The 11401-nt window shown below is 40.9% G+C and overlaps 1 protein-coding gene and 1 pseudogene across 7 annotated transcripts in view; both read left to right on the top strand.

Annotated features, from left to right (window-relative positions):
- Positions 1–11401, top strand: part of ZNF609 (zinc finger protein 609) — a 242444-nt gene that overhangs the window by 190425 nt on the left and 40618 nt on the right. The window lies entirely within an intron of this gene.
- LOC116564241 lies at positions 2452–3748 on the top strand (annotated as a pseudogene). Its single transcript, XR_004274810.1, has one exon. The product of XR_004274810.1 is annotated as a voltage-dependent anion-selective channel protein 2 pseudogene (transcript).

Raw genomic sequence — 11401 nt, 5'->3', positions numbered from 1 at the left:
TTTTTTTTTTTTTTTTTTTTTTTTTTTGAGACGGAGTTTCGCTCTTGTTACCCAGGCTGGAGTGCAATGGCGCGATCTTGGCTCACCGCAACCTCCGCCTCCTGGGTTCAGGCAATTCTCCTGCCTCAGCCTTCTGAGTCGCTGGGATTACAGGCACGTGCCACCATGCCCAGCTAATTTTTTGTATTTTTAGTAGAGACGGGGTTTCACCATGTTGACCAGGATGGTCTCGATCTCTTGACCTTGTGATCCACCCGCCTCGGCCTCCCACAGTGCTGGGATTACAGGCTTGAGCCACCGTGCCCGGCCGAGGCTTTGAACATTTTTACAGAGTATCAAATTACTTATTGGATCACCTGAGAGATTTATACTTAGAATATTAATAAAGAACTCCTGGATAGTATATAGATTCTCTTTGGAAGTATACTCTCTAAAGGAACAATAACTACATTTCTGCCTTTAGGTTTCTGGTTTTGGAAGACTCGTACATAATTTGACCCTTCCTTACAGTCAGATCCATGAATTGAGGATGAATGGTTTGCCAGGATAAGTAAGATAAAAACCTGGAGATGTTGCTGTTAATCTCATTTGAGGTTATTATACCTACATGAGATTTGATGGGGCATAAGCATTTATAGCATGGCAAAAACATTCTCTCTAATAATTTGCATTATAGCAACGAATTTGGAGCTAAAGTTTTCCCTAAACTTTGACAGGTTTTTGGTTTGTTTTTATTTATCTTTTTGAAACAGAGTCTTGCTCTGTCACCCAGGTTGGAGTGCAGTCATGGCTCACTGCAGCCTCAGCTCACTGCAGCCTCCAACTCCTCGGCTCAAGCAACCCTCCCACCTCAGCTTCTCAAGTAGCTGGAATCACAGGCGTGCACCACCTTGTCTGGCCAACTTTTCTTTTGTAAAGACCAGGTCTCACTATGTTGACCAGACTGGTTTTGAGCTCCTGGCCTCAAGTAATCCTCCTGCCTTGGCCTCCCAAACTGCTGAGATTATAGGCATGAGCCACCATGCCCAGCCAGTATGGCGGTTTTTACCTAAGTTCCCAATATTACTCCATTAAAAAAAAAGAAAAGAAAACAGTTTGGCCACGCACACGGACTCACATCTATTATCCCAGCACTTTGGGAGGCCAAGGTGGGAGGATTATTTGAACCCAGGAGTTGGAGGCCAGCCTGGGCAACACTATGACACTTTGTCTCTACCAAAAATAAAAAAAATTAGCTGGGCAGGTGGCACACTCCCGTAGTCTCAGCTACTTAAGAGGCGGGAGCAGGAGGATCTCTAGAGTCCAGGAGGTCAAGTCTGCAGTGAGCTATGATTGCACCACTGCACTCTAGCCTGGGTGACAGAGCAAGACTCTGTCTCAAAAAATAATTATAATGGTTTTCATCTTCTGTAAATCTAAAATTTTTTAAAATGATTTTCAGGTAGCAACTGTGTACCAATTTAAGAAGAAAATCTTAGCTAGTACATGAACCACACACAGATGGTTCTAATTTCTTCTAGTTTCTTCATTTCTGAAAGCAGCTTACTCTTGCAAGTTTCTGAATATATTTACCCTTTCCCTACATCTCTGGTTCGTCCTGGAGGAAATAGTGCTCAGAAATGCTCATAATCTCTAATCACATGTCAAAGTTAATTATTAGACAGTAACATACCAGAGATCAGCTGTGGGAAGTAAACAGTTTCTACATTCTTCCAGCTGAGGCTTCTGCAGAGGTAGTAGCATGTAGAGTTCCAAACCAGCCTTCCTCACAGGCAACCTCTTGCAACTCTCCCTCTGCTCTCAGTCCTACCAATTTCCTGCAACATTCCTTGCTGCAGGCAAGATGCAGCTATGCTTATGGGTTTCCAGAAAGTATAATTTATTTACTTTGATGTGATCTGTTTCTCCACCTCAACCTCTAAAGAGAACTAGAAAAACTGGAGTGGGAAAAATTTAGAAAACTACTAATATTGACTGAGAGTTGAGGTATTTGTTGCAGCTACGTCCTCCTCCTTGCCCTTACTCCAAACATCAAAACACAAATACGTCTGTCATTCTCCTTTAGAAATATAAATAGGGGCCGGACGCAGAGGCTCATGCCTATAATTCCAGCACTTTCAGAGGCCAAGGCAGGCGGAACACCTGAGGTCAGGAGTTCAAGACTAGTCTGGCTAACATGGTGAAACCCTGCTTTTACTAAAAATACAAAAAATTAGCTAGACATGGTGGCGCATGCCTGGTAATCCCAGCTACTCAGGAGGCTGAGGCAGGAGAATCGTTTGAATCGAGGAGACAGAGGTTGCAGTGAACCATTGCACTCCAGCTTGGGCAACAAGAGCAAAACTCCATATCAAAAAAAAAAAAAAAAGAAATAAAAATAGGAACTACATAAACACCATTAACAGAGTTTTAATCATTTAGTGGTGATTAAAAGGACCTCTGGCCGACTTCGCCCTCCAGCTGCTGCAGCCGCAGCTCCACCGTGAGCGTGCCGAGTGGCTTCAGCAGCTAGTGGAGCAGTGGTGGTGGCCCCCCTCAGGAGAACACCAGATCCCCTCTTCCCGAGGCCTCGCCATGGCTACCCACGTACAGACTTGTGCGCGGCCTTTGTGTATTCCTCCATCATATGCTGACCTTGGCAAAGCTGCCAGAGATATTTTCAACAAAGGATTTGGTTTTGGGTTGGTGAAACTGGATGTGAAACAAAGTCTTGCAGTGGCGTGGAATTCTCAACGTCTGGCTCATTTAATAGAGACACTGGTAAAGTTACTGGGACCTTGGAGAACAAATGTAAGTGGTGTGAGTATGGTCTGACTTTCACAGAAAAATGGAACACTGATAACATTCTGGGAACAGAAATTGCAGTTGAAGACCAGATTTGTCAAGGTTTGAAACTGACATTTGATACTACCTTCTCACCAAATGCAGGAAAGAAAAGTGGTAAAATCAAGTTGTCTTACAAGAGGGAGTGTATAAACCTTGGTTGTGATGTTGACTTTGATTTTGCTGGACCTGCAATCCATGGTTCAGCTGTCTTTGGTTATGAAGTCTGACTTGCTGGATTCCACATGACCTTTGACAGTACCAAATCAAAGCTGACAAGGAATAACTTTGCAGTGGGCTACAGAACTGGGGACTTCCAGCTACACACTAATGTCAATGATGGGACAGAATTTGGAGGATCAATTTATCAGAAAGTATGTGAAGATCTTGACTTCAGTAATCCTTGCTTGGACATCAGGTACCAACTGCACTGGTTTTGGCATTGCAGCTAAATATCAGTTGGATCCTACTGCTTCCATTTCTGCAAAAGTCAACAACTCTAGCTTAATTGGAGTAGGCTACAGTCAGACGCTGAGGCCTGGTGTGAAGCTTACACTGTCTGCTTTGGTAGATGGGAAGGGCATTAATGCTGGAGGCCACAAGCTTGGGCTTGCCCTGGAGTTGGAGGCTTAATCCAGCTGAAAGAAACCTTTGGAAATGAATATGAGAAGATTTGGCCTTAATATATTTCCATTGTGACCAGCAGCAGGCTTTTTTCCCCCAAGATGATGATCAAAACAAATGATGATCTCAACAAGAGCTGTATTTCAAATATTTAGACAGTTCTTTGTTAGCTGGTTTCTAGTTGAATTGGTGTCTAGTTACCAATGCTGCAGTCCTGCAGTCACCTTTACATTATTTAAATGTATTTAACTGTTAAATGTGCTACTCACCAATAATGAAATAGACCTTTATGAAAACTGTGGGGAAAAAAAAAAAAAAAAAAAAAAAAGGACCTCTGGCCATCATAAGAGGTCTAGAGAGAGTAAAGAGGAATTTACTAGGAAAGCAAAGAGAAGACTATAACTGAAGGTATATTCAACTTCTAGAGGATAGGACTAAATTGAACAACAATTTGGCACCAGTGTAAAGTGTGTCAGCAACAATTATTAATATTTATTGTTAGCTCTTCCCACTAGTACTGGACATTAGGCTTAGCACTTATTATTTTTCTGACCAAGCTAAGGAAATAAAACTTTCAAGGGAGCCCTTTATAAGGTGACAAAGTAGGCCAGGTGTGGTGACTCATGCACTTTGGTTGGAACGGTGGATCACTTGAAGTCAGGAGTTCAAAACCAGCCTGGCCAACACGGTGAAACCACGTCTCTACTAAAAACACAAAAATAGCCAGGCATGGTGGCGCATGCCTGTAGTCCCAGTTACTCAGGAGGCTAAGACAGGAGAATCGCTTAAACCCAGGAAGCAGAGGTTGCTGTGAGCCAAGATAGTGCCATTACACTCCAGGCTGGGTGACAAAGGGAGACTCTGTCTCAAACAAACAGATAAATAAAAAAAATACAAATATCAACCAGGTATGGTGGCATGTGCAGCGATAAACTCATTATCACTGTATAGAATGTTGTCAGTTAGGCTTACTCAATACTCCCAGCTACTCAGGAGGCTGAAGCAGGTGAATTGCTTGAGCTATGATCACATGGCTGCACTCCAGCCTGGGTGACAGAGTGAGACCCTGTCTCTTAAAAAAAAAAAAAAAAGAATGAAGTTCTGATACATGCTACAACGAGGATGAACCTTGAAAATACATGTTAAATGAAATAAGCCAGTCAGAAAAGGACAAATATTGTATTATTCCACTTATATAAGTTATCTAGAATAGATAAATTTATATTGACAGAAAGAATATTAAGGGCTGTGGGGAGCATAGGGAATGGAGAACTATTGCTTAATGGCTAAAAAGTTTCTATTTCAGATGATAAAAAAAGTTTTAGAAAGTGTGGTGATGGTTCAAAAGAAAATAGTAACAATTTTTATTATTGAAACTTTAGGAGACAAAATAAAGTCATAATTCACAAAGAAGAATAGAATAAATCACCCAGAGATAACCACTGTTCAAATTTTTTTATTATATGTATATTTTTGTTGCTTCTTATATTTTGTATTTTGATGTTTCTAACAAATTGAGACCCTTCTCTGTATATTTTGTAATCTTCTTTGTTTAGAGAAATATATTCCTGTAACATATTCCCATAACATTAAATGGCCTCCTATAAGTTTTTAAATATACATAATATTCCATGCTAAGGATGTATCATAATGGATTTAGTCATTACCTCTTTTTTATGGTTTAAAAAATGATACTTCTTAAATTTTCCAGCTCTTTAAGAGCTGAGCTTCATTTTTCACATCATCAATAAAGTACCTTACATACAAAGGAGACACATTATATGTTTCATAATAATAACTTGGCAGCTTTGGACTTTTCAGTTTCTGTCCCCACCTCCCTTTTCTCTTTTTATCCTCTTGCTGCATTTTGCTTACTTGGACATTTTCTTTTTGCTTCTTCCCCCTCTGCTCTATGTGTCTTTCACTTTGCCACAAATATGTAGCTTTATTGCTGCATCTGTTTCTTTTCTGGTAGAGACAGGTCAAACATCAAGTAAATAACCTGCTTCTCAGCCCAAAATAAACCTACAGGTGTTGATGTCTTTTGCCTTAGTCTACAGTTTTATTCTGAAGTGCAGTACATATACCATTTAGTGTTTTACACTGAAAATATGGGCTCTTGAGAACCAAGAAAGCATAATCTTATCTTATGAAGCAGCATAGTTAAAAATATGTTCAAGGCCATGCAGTGTGGCTTATGCCTGTAACCTCAACACTTTGGGAGGCCAGGCAGAAGGATTGCTTGAGCCCAGAAGTTTGAGACCAGGCTGGGCAACATAGCAAAACCTTGTCTCTATTGAAAATTTAAAAATAAAAATTACCCAGGCATTATGGTATACACCTGTAGTCCCAGCTACTTGGGAGGCTGAGGTAGGAGGACTGCTTGAGGCCAGAAGTTTGAGGTTGCAGTGAGCTATGATCATGCCACCACACTCCAGCCTGGGCAAAAAGTGAGACTTACCTCAAACAAAACAAACCATATAGGCTTTAGTTTAGAGTCATGTTGATTGGGATTTAGATCCTAGCTTTTGCAACTTGTTTAGTTATATAACATTAGAATGAATTGCTCTGAGTTTCCATTTCCTCGTCTGTAAAATGGGAAGGATAATACTTTGGAGGTTGCTGAGATAATTAAGTGTGAGATAATATATAGAAGATGCTTAAGCACAGTAAGTTGTATGCATTATCAGAAGTACTGTTTCACCACCACCACATACCAAAAAAAAATTAGGGAAAGCAACAAAATATCTAGCCCACTGTATCTGGGACTTAGCATCTTTTTTGTATCATTAGGACTTGGGAAATCTCTTCCATAATTTTAGTGGGATTATATTGGAGTCTGAATCTTACTTCAGTGGCCAGATTCAGTGTGTAATAATATTCTTAACTGTTATTAGGATGCTTTTAATTGTTCATTTCATGGGTGGAGGAGGAAGATGGATACTTTGCAAAGTATACAGCAAATTTTGTCTGGCAGCAAGACATAAATAAGAGAAAGAATCTGAAATGACTGTAGCTTTGGTTGGGCAAATTCTGACAATTACTCTTAAATGTAAGCCCAGTGAACTCAAATATCTATAGTGAGTTTGGTATTTGTAGTGACTGTTATCCCCTAAATGAATTTTGGAGAAAAAAAAAAAAAGTCTTTTATTTTAAAATTCATAACATTTATCTAGGAATAGAATAATATAGCAGGCATAGGGACACATTTTGACACATTACATAAGAAATTAGGTAAAGAGCCAGGTATATAGTGACATGTGCCAATAAGCCCCAACTACTTAGGAAGCTGAGGCAGGAGGATCACTTGAGTCCAAAAGTTCAAGTCCAGCCTAGGCAACATGGTGAGAACCCATCTCAAAAAAAAAAAAAAAAAAAAGTGTAGGCTGGGCGTGGTGGCTCACACCTGTAATACTAGCACTTTGGGAGGCCAAGGCAGGCAGATTGCCTGAGTTCAGAAGTTTGAGACCAGCCTGGGCAACACAGTGAAACCCGGTCTCTACTAAAATATAAAAGAAAAAAAAAATTAGCTGGGCTTGTCAGCATGTAGTTCCAGCTACTCAAGAGGCTGAGACAGGAGAATTGCTTGAACCCAGGAGGCGTAGGTTGCAGTGAGCCAAGATCGTGCCACTGTACTCTAGTCTGGGAGACAGAACAAGATTCTGTCTCCAAAAAAAAAAGTATAAGAAAAAGAAAGTAAGGGGCCGGGCGTGGTGGCTCATGCCTGTAATCCAAGCACTTTGGGAGGCCAAGGCGGGTGGATCGCCTGAGGTCAGGAGTTCAAGATCAACCTGGCCAGCATGGGAAAACCCCATCTCTACTAAAAATACAAAAATTAGCTGGGTATGGTGCCGGGCATCTGTAATTCCAGCTATTCAGGAGGCTGAGACAGGGGAGTCACTTGAACCTGGGAGGTGGAGGTTGCAGTGAGCCGAGATCTTGCCATTGTACTCCAGCCTGGGGAACAAGAGTGAAACTCCATCTAAAAAAAAAAAAAAAAGGTCAGGGGCGATGGCTCACACCTGTAATCCCAGCACTTTGGGAGGCCGAGGCGGGTGGATCACAAGGTCAAGAGATCGAGACCATCCTGGTCAACATGGTGAAACCCCGTCTCTACTAAAAATACAAAAAATTAGCTGGGCATGGTGGCGTGTGCCTGTAATCCCAGCTACTCAGGAGGCTGAGGCAGGAAAATTGCCCAAACCCAGGAGGCGGAGGTTGCGGTGAGCCGAGATCCTGCCATTGCACTCCAGCCTGGGTAACAAGAGCGAAACTCCGTCTGAAAAGAAACAAAAAAAAAAAAAGAAAGAAATTAGGTAAAGTAAATCATTAGTTTCTAAATCAAATAAATTCTGTCATGACAGACAACATAAAATTTGTATCTGGAAGTCTAGAGGCTTAAGAGATGATAAAAGTTAGATTAAAATTAAAAGAAGGTATGGAAAATCTGTAGGCAAACAGTACCTATACTGTAGCAGGGCAGCCAATGAATCACAAATATGTTAAAGGGAAAGAGGTCCTCTACTTAGATCCAATAACTGTCTATGGCATCTCAACCTTCTGAAAGTAGGAAGCTGGGAGTTGAGGGTAGGCAGAGGGAGAGACCAGACCATCCCTTCACACAGAATATGGAAAAGGAGTCTGTAGAACTTTGAGAAGAACCTTGCAGAGTGTACATCGTCACCTAAGACTAGAATAGCTAATGTGATTGGGAAATGGAATATTTATTTAGTGTATGAAATTTGGCTTGATGGGTGGAGGGATCCTTTGTAATTTATTTAAACGTAATATAAAATTACAAAAATACTGTTTAGTACTGGCCCAGTAGAACAAATTTGGCAGTCTAGAAACAAGTCTGGATTTATAAGCAAACCAATGGAAATGGGAAGGATTTTTTTAGTAACAGTTTTGAGGTAACTCTGTGTGAGGAGGGAATAAGTTGATTTAGAGACCCATCTCAAACTTTCTACAAACATGTATATACATATATACACATGAATCTAAGATTTATTAAAGAGGTACATGTTTGTTGAATGGCTTTCAAAAACCAAACACGTACCTCTTTAATAAATCTTAGATTCATGTGTGTATATGTACATACATGTATATAGTTTTTTAAAAGCCAGTTAAAATAATATCTAAATGAATATCGTAATTTCTAGATGAGAAAAAGCTATTTAAGCATAAAAGTAATTGAAGAAACTACAAAGAAAAAAATTGATGGATTTGGTTATTTTAGAAATACAACCATTTACCAAGTCAAAGAACATCTTAAGCCTATTTGCTTTCAAATGGGCTGGGATTAAAAGAAGTTATACCACCGGCCGGGCGCGGTGGCTCAAGCCTGTAATCCCAGCACTTTGGGAGGCCGAGGCGGGTGGATCACGAGGTCAAGAGATCGAGACCATCCTGGTCAACATGGTGAAACCCCGTCTCTACTAAAACTACAAAAAACATTAGCTGGGCATGGTGGTGCGTGCCTGTAATCCCAGCTACTCAGGAGGCTGAGGCAGGAGAATTGCTTGAACCCAGGAGGCGGAGGTTGCGGTGAGCCGAGATCGCGCCATTGCACTCCAGCCTGGGTAACAAGAGCGAAACTCCGTCTCAAAAAAAAAAAAAAAAAAAAAAAAAAAGAAGTTACACCTTGTTGCATTTTTGTCATGTAGTCCCAAGCAGGCAGCTTTACTTCCTAAGATTTGTGAGGTGATTTTTTCATACTTGCTTGTATATAGAAGCTCATTTTTAGGAAGTTTTAGCGGAAATATCTTCAAATAAATATATGCAAATAATACCACAAAACAGCATGTGTTAAGACCCCCTACTAATGATACAGTCAGCAGATGCCATACAATTGTGAACTGAAAGAGACCACTTTTGGCTAAATTAAAGAGTTTAGTTAGCCAGGCGTGGTAGCTCACGCCTGTAATCCCAGCACTTTGGGAGGCTGAGGTGGGTGAATCATGAGGTCAAGAGATCAAGACCATCCTGGTCAACATAGTGAAACCCAGTCTCTTAAAAAAAAAAAAAAAAAAAGAGCTTAGTTCATTTTCAGTTTTTCCTGAAAAGGTGACTCTAGGTAAAAGGCAGCTGAGCAAACCACAGCAGCTCTTGTTCAGCCTGGTTATTTTTAACTAGGAAACCAGGAAACTGCAGTAGATGCCTGCTATTATGAGGGATTAGATAGGAGCAGTGAGCCATTGCTTAGCTAGTGTTCAGCGTGGGGGTTCCCCAGCCAGTTCATCATGGATATCAGAGGGCAAACACTGTGACAGGAGCTGCCAGGAGAACTATACAAAGAGAAAGCATTCTTGATACAACAAAGACATGAGGTGACCTAGAGCTTTGTAAGCCACTCTGGCAGCTACAGCTGAGCGAGCAGACCTGGTTAGAGATTTCTCACAGGTGTTCTCCAGATCCGAACACTGTAGTTTTATGCAGATTGATCTCCTCTGGGGGAGGAAGTGGAGCTGTTTTGTTTCTATTCATGTGTTATGATTATCTCTCTCTCATTAACCAGTGTTGTTACCACCACCCCCAAAGCTATATACTAAAAGTTGTGGTTCAGAATGACTATCTCTCTATCTCATTAACCAGTGTTGTTACCACCATCCCAAAGCTATATTCTAAAAGTTGTGGTTCAGAAATTTCAAAAAAAAAAAAAAAAACCTTAAAACATGAAATCGTAGAACTCAGTTTACATTTTTCTTTTTTTCTTTTTATTTATTTATTTACTTAGAGAGCAAGTCTCACTCTGTCACCCAGGCCAAAGTGCAGTGGCACAAGATCTCTGCTCACTGCAACCTCTGCCTCCCAGGTTAAAAGGATTCTCATGCCTCAGCCTTCCCAGTAGCTGGGATTATCAGCTAGCCAACACATCTGACTAATTTTTGTAATTTTGGTGGAGATGAGGTTTGCCCAGGCTGGTCTCCAACTCCTGGCTTCAAGTGATCTGCCCACCTCAGCCTCCCAAAGTGCTCAGATTGCAGGCATAAGCCACCATGTCCAGCCTTATTTTTATTTTATGTAATTTTTTTTAGCAGGAACTACAAGCACACACCACCATGCCTGGCTAATTTTTTTTTTTTTTTTTTTTTTTTTTAAGACATGGTCTCACTCTGGGCTAGAGTGCAGTGGTTCAATCACAGCTCACTGCAGCCTCGACTACCAGGCTCAGCCATTCTCCCTGCCTCAGCCTCCCAAGCAGCTGGGACTACAGGCGTGCACCACCACACCTGGCTTTTTTTTTTTTTTTTTCATAGATACAGGTGTTTTGCCATGTTGCCCAGGCTGGTCTCAAACTCTTGGGCTCAAGCAGTCCTTCCACCTCAGCCTCTGAAAGTGCTGGGACTACGCTGTGCCTGGCCAACACCTGACTAATTTTTAAAACATTGTAGAGATGGAGTCTCATTGCATTTCCTAGGCTGGTCTTCAACTTCATCTCCTGAACTCAAGCAGCGCTCCTGCTTCAGCCTCCCTAAGTAGTTGGGACTACAAGTGGGAGCTACCACACTTAGTTCAATTTACATTTTTCTTTCATTATGACACAGTACTTAAGATACTACAAGTCTCGGCTGCTCTGAGCGCAGTGATGTTTACAACTAATTGATCACCAGTTACAGATTTCTTTGTTCCTTCTCTAATCCCATTGCTTCACTTGAATAACCTTAAAAAATAAATAAAAAGATACTGCAAGTCTGTACAGAATGTGCACTGTGGCTCTTCCTAGACAGGGCATCCAGCTCTGTGTCCTATTTGGAAAGCAGGCCTTCCACCTGGCTCCAGATGCCTGATAGGATACAGCTGAAGATAATTACTATAAAATATGTTCAACAGTAATTTTATTTTAAAACCATCGCTAGAGACTTATTACTAGTCTTTAAATAACCCCTTATTTTCTTAGGCAGATTAGGATATTCATTACCCTATGCATCTTTGTGATCTTTTGGATTGGTAG

The sequence above is a fragment of the Sapajus apella genome, unplaced genomic scaffold (genome assembly GCF_009761245.1).
Source record: "Sapajus apella isolate SASKATOON/1434 unplaced genomic scaffold, GSC_monkey_1.0 scaffold37, whole genome shotgun sequence".
Taxonomy (NCBI): domain Eukaryota; kingdom Metazoa; phylum Chordata; class Mammalia; order Primates; family Cebidae; genus Sapajus; species Sapajus apella.
The sequence above is the reverse complement of the archived record's forward strand: the minus strand, read 5'-3'. Positions and strand labels throughout refer to the sequence as shown.